At 39.5% G+C, this 7721-nt stretch overlaps 1 long non-coding RNA gene across 1 annotated transcript; it reads left to right on the forward strand.

Moving 5' to 3' along the window:
• The first annotated feature begins 364 nt into the window (after positions 1–364).
• LOC122053710 lies at positions 365–2894 on the forward strand. The gene is made up of 3 exons (XR_006132316.1): positions 365–1042; positions 1126–1205; positions 2579–2894. It is a non-coding gene; the product is annotated as an uncharacterized LOC122053710 (long non-coding RNA).
• The last annotated feature ends 4827 nt before the right edge of the window (positions 2895–7721 follow it).

Below are 7721 nucleotides of genomic sequence, written 5' to 3' on the forward strand. Positions count from 1 at the left end.
GGATACAATCTGAGCTCAATACCCCCCCCATCTTTTCACTTGAGGTATGTGGGTTAAGTTTCATTCAACATTTATACTATTTAGCTATAGCTAGTACTTGCTGATGGTAAATAACAAAAATTTGGGGATCAAATTTTTATTAGTGGGGGAGAATGTAACATACGACACCTAAATATAACCTTAAGGGAATTTTTAGAAATTTTCAAGAAATATTTCGGAGCTTGTATGACAAGTTTAAGGGGATCAATTATTGTGCCACGGGAATGCCTGTTTAAGCTACCCATTTAAACGAGGAAAAGTTTTATTTTTTCTTTTTATTTTTTTTCTTTTGTTTTTGTTTTTCTCTTTTCCTTCATTCGTACCCGTGCCCTAAGCCTCCCGATTCCTTCCTCTTCCTCCCCTCTCGCGACGCAACCCGATCCCTTCGTCTCCCCCAACCCGCGACGCTTCCTCCTCCTCTCCCCCGTGTACAAAAGCAGTGGCCAAGGAGACGAATCCTTTCTCTACCCAACTCCTCCTCTCCTCTTCATTCGCTGCACTCTCCTTCTCATGTGATCACCGCCGACTAGCTGTCCACTCCACGTCGCGCTGCCCCTTCACAGGTGCTAGCCCGCAGCCATCACTGCCAACCGCGACCAGCGTCGGGTTACCACGGCCGGCCAGTATCTCTCAGTCTCCTCGTGCCAAGCAACATCGCCGCCATTCCGATCCAAAGCCGTGCTCTAACTTCCACCCGATTTCCTTTTTTCCTTCTCCTTTTCCGATCGCCGGATCTCGTCATCGCTTTAGATCCAACGCTGGCCGGGGGTCATTGGCCAAGGGCAGGGGGCCTAGATCTAGCCGTCGATCCACTCCATCGCTGGCCGAGACCTTCATCTTCTCCTCTGGTTACTTGAGATTCTCCAACAATTCCCACCTGAGTCGCTGCCTTGCTCAGATTGACCATCGGCCAAGAGGGGGGAGGATCCAAGTCTCTTTGTCACAGCACCTGGGGGTCGCACCTCAAACCAGTTGACTATTGTCAGAGAGGAAGAGAATTGGGGTAATGCATGTAAGGATCTGATTTCCAATTTTTGTGCTAAGTGGGTTAATTGATCACATTTGTCTTGGCCATGTTCCTGGCAGCAACTTCATTGTGACGCCCACCACCAGTTTTGGCGATGAGTTTCTGTAGCTGTGAAGCATATGTTAGGATATCAACTCGGGTGAGTTTTTGGAACATGATCATGCTTAATCTAGCTCTATATGATGATGTTAATTGGTGTAATCTGATTGTGATGCTTGGGGATATCCAAATCCAATGTAATGGTTATTGTTTATGGAGGAATTGATAAATGAGTATGATGGATCCGATCTGGGTTAGCTAATTTGTTTGGATTGTTTAGGACAATCCAAATTGAGGTTCCTAATGATATTAGGATTTAGCTTAGCTGGTTGTATTAGGAATTGGCTAAAATTATATACATGTTGTTATAAGACTTTGATTCGAGATGGCGTCTTGTCGTAGGATTTCTGGTCATGATCTTTTTTTGAGACGGATACCTTGACTTATCTTTTAGATATTGTTATTTGATATGCATAATGGATTTTAATGAGTAGTAATAATTATGTTATATTTGCATCAGTATGTCATTGTTTGATTCCTTCAGCATACTTATCTATTACCTATTTTGCATCCATTACCCTCTTGATTATTTATGCTCATAGAGGTAGTGACATACCATGCCTTATGATATACCGGACTAGACATTTAGCATATCTGATAGAGTACCCAGATCTTCTTATTTGAGCCATTTATTTTTGGTACATGTTTTATAGAGGTAGATATGGTTAGGATTTTCATTCTTAGTGTCATGCACCATCTCGCATGATTGCATACTGAGCGATTATCAGCTCCATTATTGTTGAGCACATCACTAGTTACATGGATCTGCACACACAGCCACTCATGGGTTAGTGATTTTTATTTAGGCAGGGTGTGTTGCAGCAGGTTTCTCTGTCAGTGCTCTGCTAGTCGACTCATGGGTAACATGGCACAACATGGTAGTAGAACAGGGATCCCTCCTCTGGACTGGCTCAGGAAGATGAGAGCATTGAGCTCCCCACTTATGATTTTGGGTAGGAAGATATGTGTACTCCGATAGCATCCTGTCCACTCGGTCACTTAAGTGCAGTGATGGCTGAGTGCACAATTGTCACAACCCTACCCACTCGGTCTTACCATCGTGTGTGAGATGGCTGGCTGGCGTCAGGGGTGACCAGGACATGTCATTTGCATCATATGCATGATTGCATTTATTTCTTGTGTTTGTTGCACTTTGTTTGCTACATATTTGGTGGATGCATATGATTGACATGCATACAGGAGATATGACATTTTCGGTCTAACGACCTTATTATTCTAATAGGAGGTCCTGGTGAGTACAACTTCTCCCATTTTCTTCAGTTTTACATTTTTCCATTATTATTCCAAGAGATTGTACGCATAATTATTACTATTGGTTATTTCCTACTATGCATGTCATCTTGGTATCCGTTGAGTGTTGGACTCACCCCATTGATATATTTTCTATTTCAGGTTGAAGCTGTCAGGAGGTTTCAGTCGCTAGTCCCCACCCTGAGTCGCGACGATTTTCTATCTTTGAACTTTTGGTTTCCTTGTTATGTTCCTATAATATTATGATGTGTGGTTGTACTCGAGGATTTTTATATCAAGTTTTGGTCTACTACCTTTGTTTTTCCGCTACGATGGTTTTTCGTTGTGGGTTGTGTTTTTCTCGAGTAGTGGTATAGGTTTATTAAACTGTGTGGTTGTGAATTGTTGTGTAGTCAGCCGGAGGCTGAATTATATAAACTGCGTGATTGTTTAAATATTTTATTGTATATGTTCTGGTCATGTTGGCCAAGGTTTGTGAGCCCTGAGGATTATGTAGATGAGTTCCATATTATCACTCGTACAAGGGAGATTTTGCCAAAATTTTCTCTGGCAGGGACTCCCCCGAGGCGTGACACTCACTATACTCTTTACTCTTCTTTCTAAGATCTCTAGTTCTTGAACAACCTCTCATTCATGATTAGTCAAGACAATTATATTTATTTAGTAAGCTAGTACTTAGCCATTAGTTCATGTGGGATCAATATCTTTTATTAATTGATGATAAAATCGTGCACTTGCGCTTAGTACACATCAAATTTTTGGCGTTGTTGCTCGTGATTGATTTTCGTTAATATTAGTTGAATAATAAATTAATTGGATCAGATTGCTTTTCTTCATAGTTTGTATTTGCAATTGTTTATTCTCTTCTTAATTTTGTTTCTTTTCCTTTTTCAGGGAATCAATTTAGCTCATGAACAGAACCACAAGGTTAGGGAAATTATTGCCATTTAACTCTAAGATCGTTCACACATTTCATCAAAGACTAAGTGAATAACGAGCAATGGATCAAAGTCAAATACCTTTGAACTCATCATGGCAAACAATAACAACCGATCACCTGACAATTATGTAGCGCTAAGTTTGAGAGGACTAAGATTTAGCATTACCCGACTAACAATTGAGGCAAACAATTTATTGTTAGTCAAACAATTTTGAGCTCAAGCCGACCTTAATACACATGGTTTAGCAATATCAATTTAGTGGAGCACCTATGGAAGACACAAATATGAATTTTTAAGAATTTTCTAGTAATATGTGGAACTTTAAAGAAAAATGGGGCTTCTCTGCACACTATTAGACTTATGCTATTCCCATTCTCATTAATAAAAAGGTTAAGATGTGGCTATCATCACTTCCCAATCAGAGCTTAACATCATGTGATCAATGCGAATTAAGATTTATGAGCAAGTATTACCCTCTAATGAAAATCGCTTATATGTGATACATAATAACTAATTTCATGTAAAAGGATGGATAATCATTATTTGAGTCATGGGATAGATATAAGAGCTTATTACAATAATGCCACACAATAAGCTTGAGAAATGGTTAATCATTCACACATTATATAACAGGATTTTTTATGATGCTAAAGTTTCACTCGACTGAACCACTAGGGGAGCTATTATGAATAAAACACTAGAATAAGTTAAAAATATCATTGAGAGCATAGCATACAACCTATTATGACCAAAAAAATTAAGATATCTCCATAATGATATTGTCCACTTTGGGGTTAAACCCTCATAATTTTATATTAGGCTCCACCCAAAGACCTCATATCAATGGAGATATCTTTCCCTTATAAGTCCGACCCATCAAGACTTTTCTGTCCCTCGTCCAACCGACTTACTAGGACTTCCTTGCCCCTCGGTCCACTTGCCCTACTAAGACTTTCTTGTCTAGTCGCAATTAGGACTTCTTTGTCTGATATTTGGTCATCTTGATCTAGACATGAGAGCTCCCACTTCCTTCATTAGAGGTCAATATTTCACCCACATGACTCAATTAGACGATGACTCTTATGCACAGTCAGCGGTTAGTCCTTCTGGCAGTCGTGTTAGGACTAAAAGGAATTTAGATATCTCCATAATAGTATGATATTATCCACTTTGAGCCTAAGCCCCTCATGATTTTACTCTTGGGCTTTACCCAAAGGGTCTTATACCAATGGAGATATCTTTCTCTTATAAACCCTTGATCTTTCCCATGTATTTTCAATGTAGGACTATGTTTACAATCTTACAATCCCAACAATCCCTTCTCAAACAAAGGACCACAAGCTTCCCACGTCTGATCCTCGAGTCTTCTTGCCCCTCGGTCCACCCGATCTTACTATGACTTCCTGTCTGGTGTTTGGTCCTCTTTATTCGGACATGAGAACTCCCACTTCCTTTGTTCGAGGTCAATATTCTACTTAATTGGCTCAATTAGATCATAGCTCTTGTGCATAATCGACGGTTAGACCTTCTGAAAATTCAGGCTCTAATACCAATTGTTAGGATCGAAAGATGTCAACATATCTCCATAATAACATGATATTGTCTGCTTTGGGCCTAAGCTTTCATGACTTTGTTCTTGGATTCTCCTCAAAAGGCTACATGCCAATGGAGATATCCTACATCCTTTTAAACCCATGATATTTACTAAATCTTTTCAATGTGGGACTTTGATTGAATCCTAACGACAATCCGAGTTCTGATACCAATTGTTAAGAATAAAAGAATTAAAATATATGCACAATGATATAATATTGTTCACTTTGGGCCTAAATCCTCATGATTTTATTTTGGGGCTCTACCTAAAAGATCTCATATCAATGGAAATATCATTCCCTTATAAGTTTATGATTCTTTCTATGTATTTTCAATGTGAAACTTTTTTTGCAACCATTATAACCCAACACAACCATCATTAATGGACTAATAAGAGAAGTGCCTCTACACCAGCTCCGGGGATGTATACAATAAATTCTGTGGATTTTATGGGGGCAAGGTTCCATGCCATGAGTAAACGCTTAGACTCATTGAGTGTAAATTCTATTAATGTTGTTAATACCTCCTGTGAGATTTGTGAAATTTTAGAACATTCTAGGAAAAATTGTTCAGTTTTAATATCCATGCAAGGTTGTCGTGTGGAATGTGTAGATGCTATCAACAATTTCAATTCACGACTGAACAACCCCTATTCTAGCACCTATAATTCAAGATGGAAGAACCACCTAAATTTTTCGTATGGATCAAATTAAGAACATTTCAGAATTAAGAGAGCTATGGACAAAGTTCTGAATCATAACCCCAACCATAAAAGTCAAGCATGAAGAAAATGATGGAGTAATTTATAGTAACTCAATCTGAGGCGAATGAAAAATTTAGATAGCAATACTCCAACCACGAGGTCATGATCAAATATTTGAACTGTGCAACATCAATTGGAATTTGTGGAATTACAGGCACATCAGAATTAAGGTTAGCAAACCCACAAGGCAGGATAGAGCCAGAACTATGCAGCACTCGCATCTCATTGTAGTCACTCCTTATCCCACTGACAAGACATGGAAGAAATTGATCAGAAACACAAATTCAAATGGGCATCATAGCAAAAATAGTTACAACAGCAGCAGATTTCTGGCTACACACTGTTGCAGTGAACAAGCACACAGCAGATTTCTGGCTACACACTGTTGCAGTGAACAAGCACACAGCAGATCAATCACGAGGACAAAGGCAAAGGTCCATTGACTCTGACATGGCACTATCCCAGCAAATCGACACTAGTATCAGATGGCTCTCTAGATAACTAATGGAGCCCATGAATCTCACAGAGGACAACAGAGAGGACACCAAAGGGCTACAGGCCATGGATTGCAGGATCGGACAAGGGCAAAAACAAATATTGGCTCTACCTTCTTAACCTCAGCAAAGCCACACAGTTCATCACTTCAGAGGGTCAAGCAAAGAGTAGGTTTTAAAATGCCTAAACCAGGGCCTAAACCATTGTTCCACAAACTTACAGATAAGAAAAAGCATAACTTGAGAAACAAATCTGCACTACACCCTGATATGATACAAGGACTGTTAGAATACTCAAAGCATAACTAGAATATGCAGCCCAGTAACCCCTTAGCATTAGAGATGATCAGCAGAGGTCAATTAACAAAAAAAACCCCCCATGCCTGGCCATTCAAAGCAGGGATTCTCAAATTCCAAATCACCACAGAAGGCAGAAATTGGCTTGCTGCTGTAGCAACAGCAGGCGGGCAGCAAGGATAAGCCGCACATGACTGAATCATCATAAAATCAAACAGGAATAGCTGTGCTAAAACCACCAAATCCCAGTCCACCAAATCCTAGCCATCTCAATAATGTAGTCAGCTTCTCATTGTCACAGGACAAAACTATAATTGACTAATTGCAAGCCACTGCTACACATCTTGGTTCCAAATCTGGCAGACAGCAACCCCTGCAGATTCCCCATTGCCTGTCACCATCACAGCGAACCACCTTCTTTTGGAATAGAAGCTAGCAATCAGGAGATTCATATAGTTAGTAACCTGCAATTAGATGATATCCCAGTCCGGCCGGAATCTAAATATGGTGAGGACACTAAAGCAGAACTGAAGGAAATAGCAGTGGGGGGAAACAGTGGCCACACAAACTCCATTCTTACACACCAACAACCATCAGTTGGACAGTAAGGAGCTTACCAAGTTACAAAAGCAAAGGATTCTAGGGCTGATAGTGGACAAGATAGGATGGCAACCTTTCTGGGTGCCAACAGACAGCAGAATCAGATAATACATCACTAACAGAAATGCAATCTGATTTAGAGAACAGTTTTGGCTCATCATTAATGACAGGATCAACTATGAATAGCTCAGACATCCTAGAAAATCATAGCTAAGAACATGAATTAGAACACTAGTGGACCATGCAAACCAGATCAAGGGCAGCAAGGAACTGCAAGCAAACAAAGCTTACCTTAGTGTAGTCCCTGGTCAAGCTCTTGAGTTTTTTTTCAGCCTTACCAGCATCTAGTTACTACCAAAGTGTGAATGGTCAAAAAGCAGATGGCACTAGGATGGAGCTGTTAGTTATTATCTTAATTAATGGGCTTAATTAATTATAAATTGTACATATGAGTATATTTTAAATTCATTAAAATGATCTAACTTAGATATATTGGGTTCGGTTGTTGAATATAGACTTTGTATGTATAGAACCTTTAGTCCCGTATCTATTATCATATATATGCTGATAATAGATGTTTAGTATATATATATATA

This window comes from Zingiber officinale, chromosome 3A (genome assembly GCF_018446385.1).
Source record: "Zingiber officinale cultivar Zhangliang chromosome 3A, Zo_v1.1, whole genome shotgun sequence".
Lineage (NCBI taxonomy): Eukaryota > Viridiplantae > Streptophyta > Magnoliopsida > Zingiberales > Zingiberaceae > Zingiber > Zingiber officinale.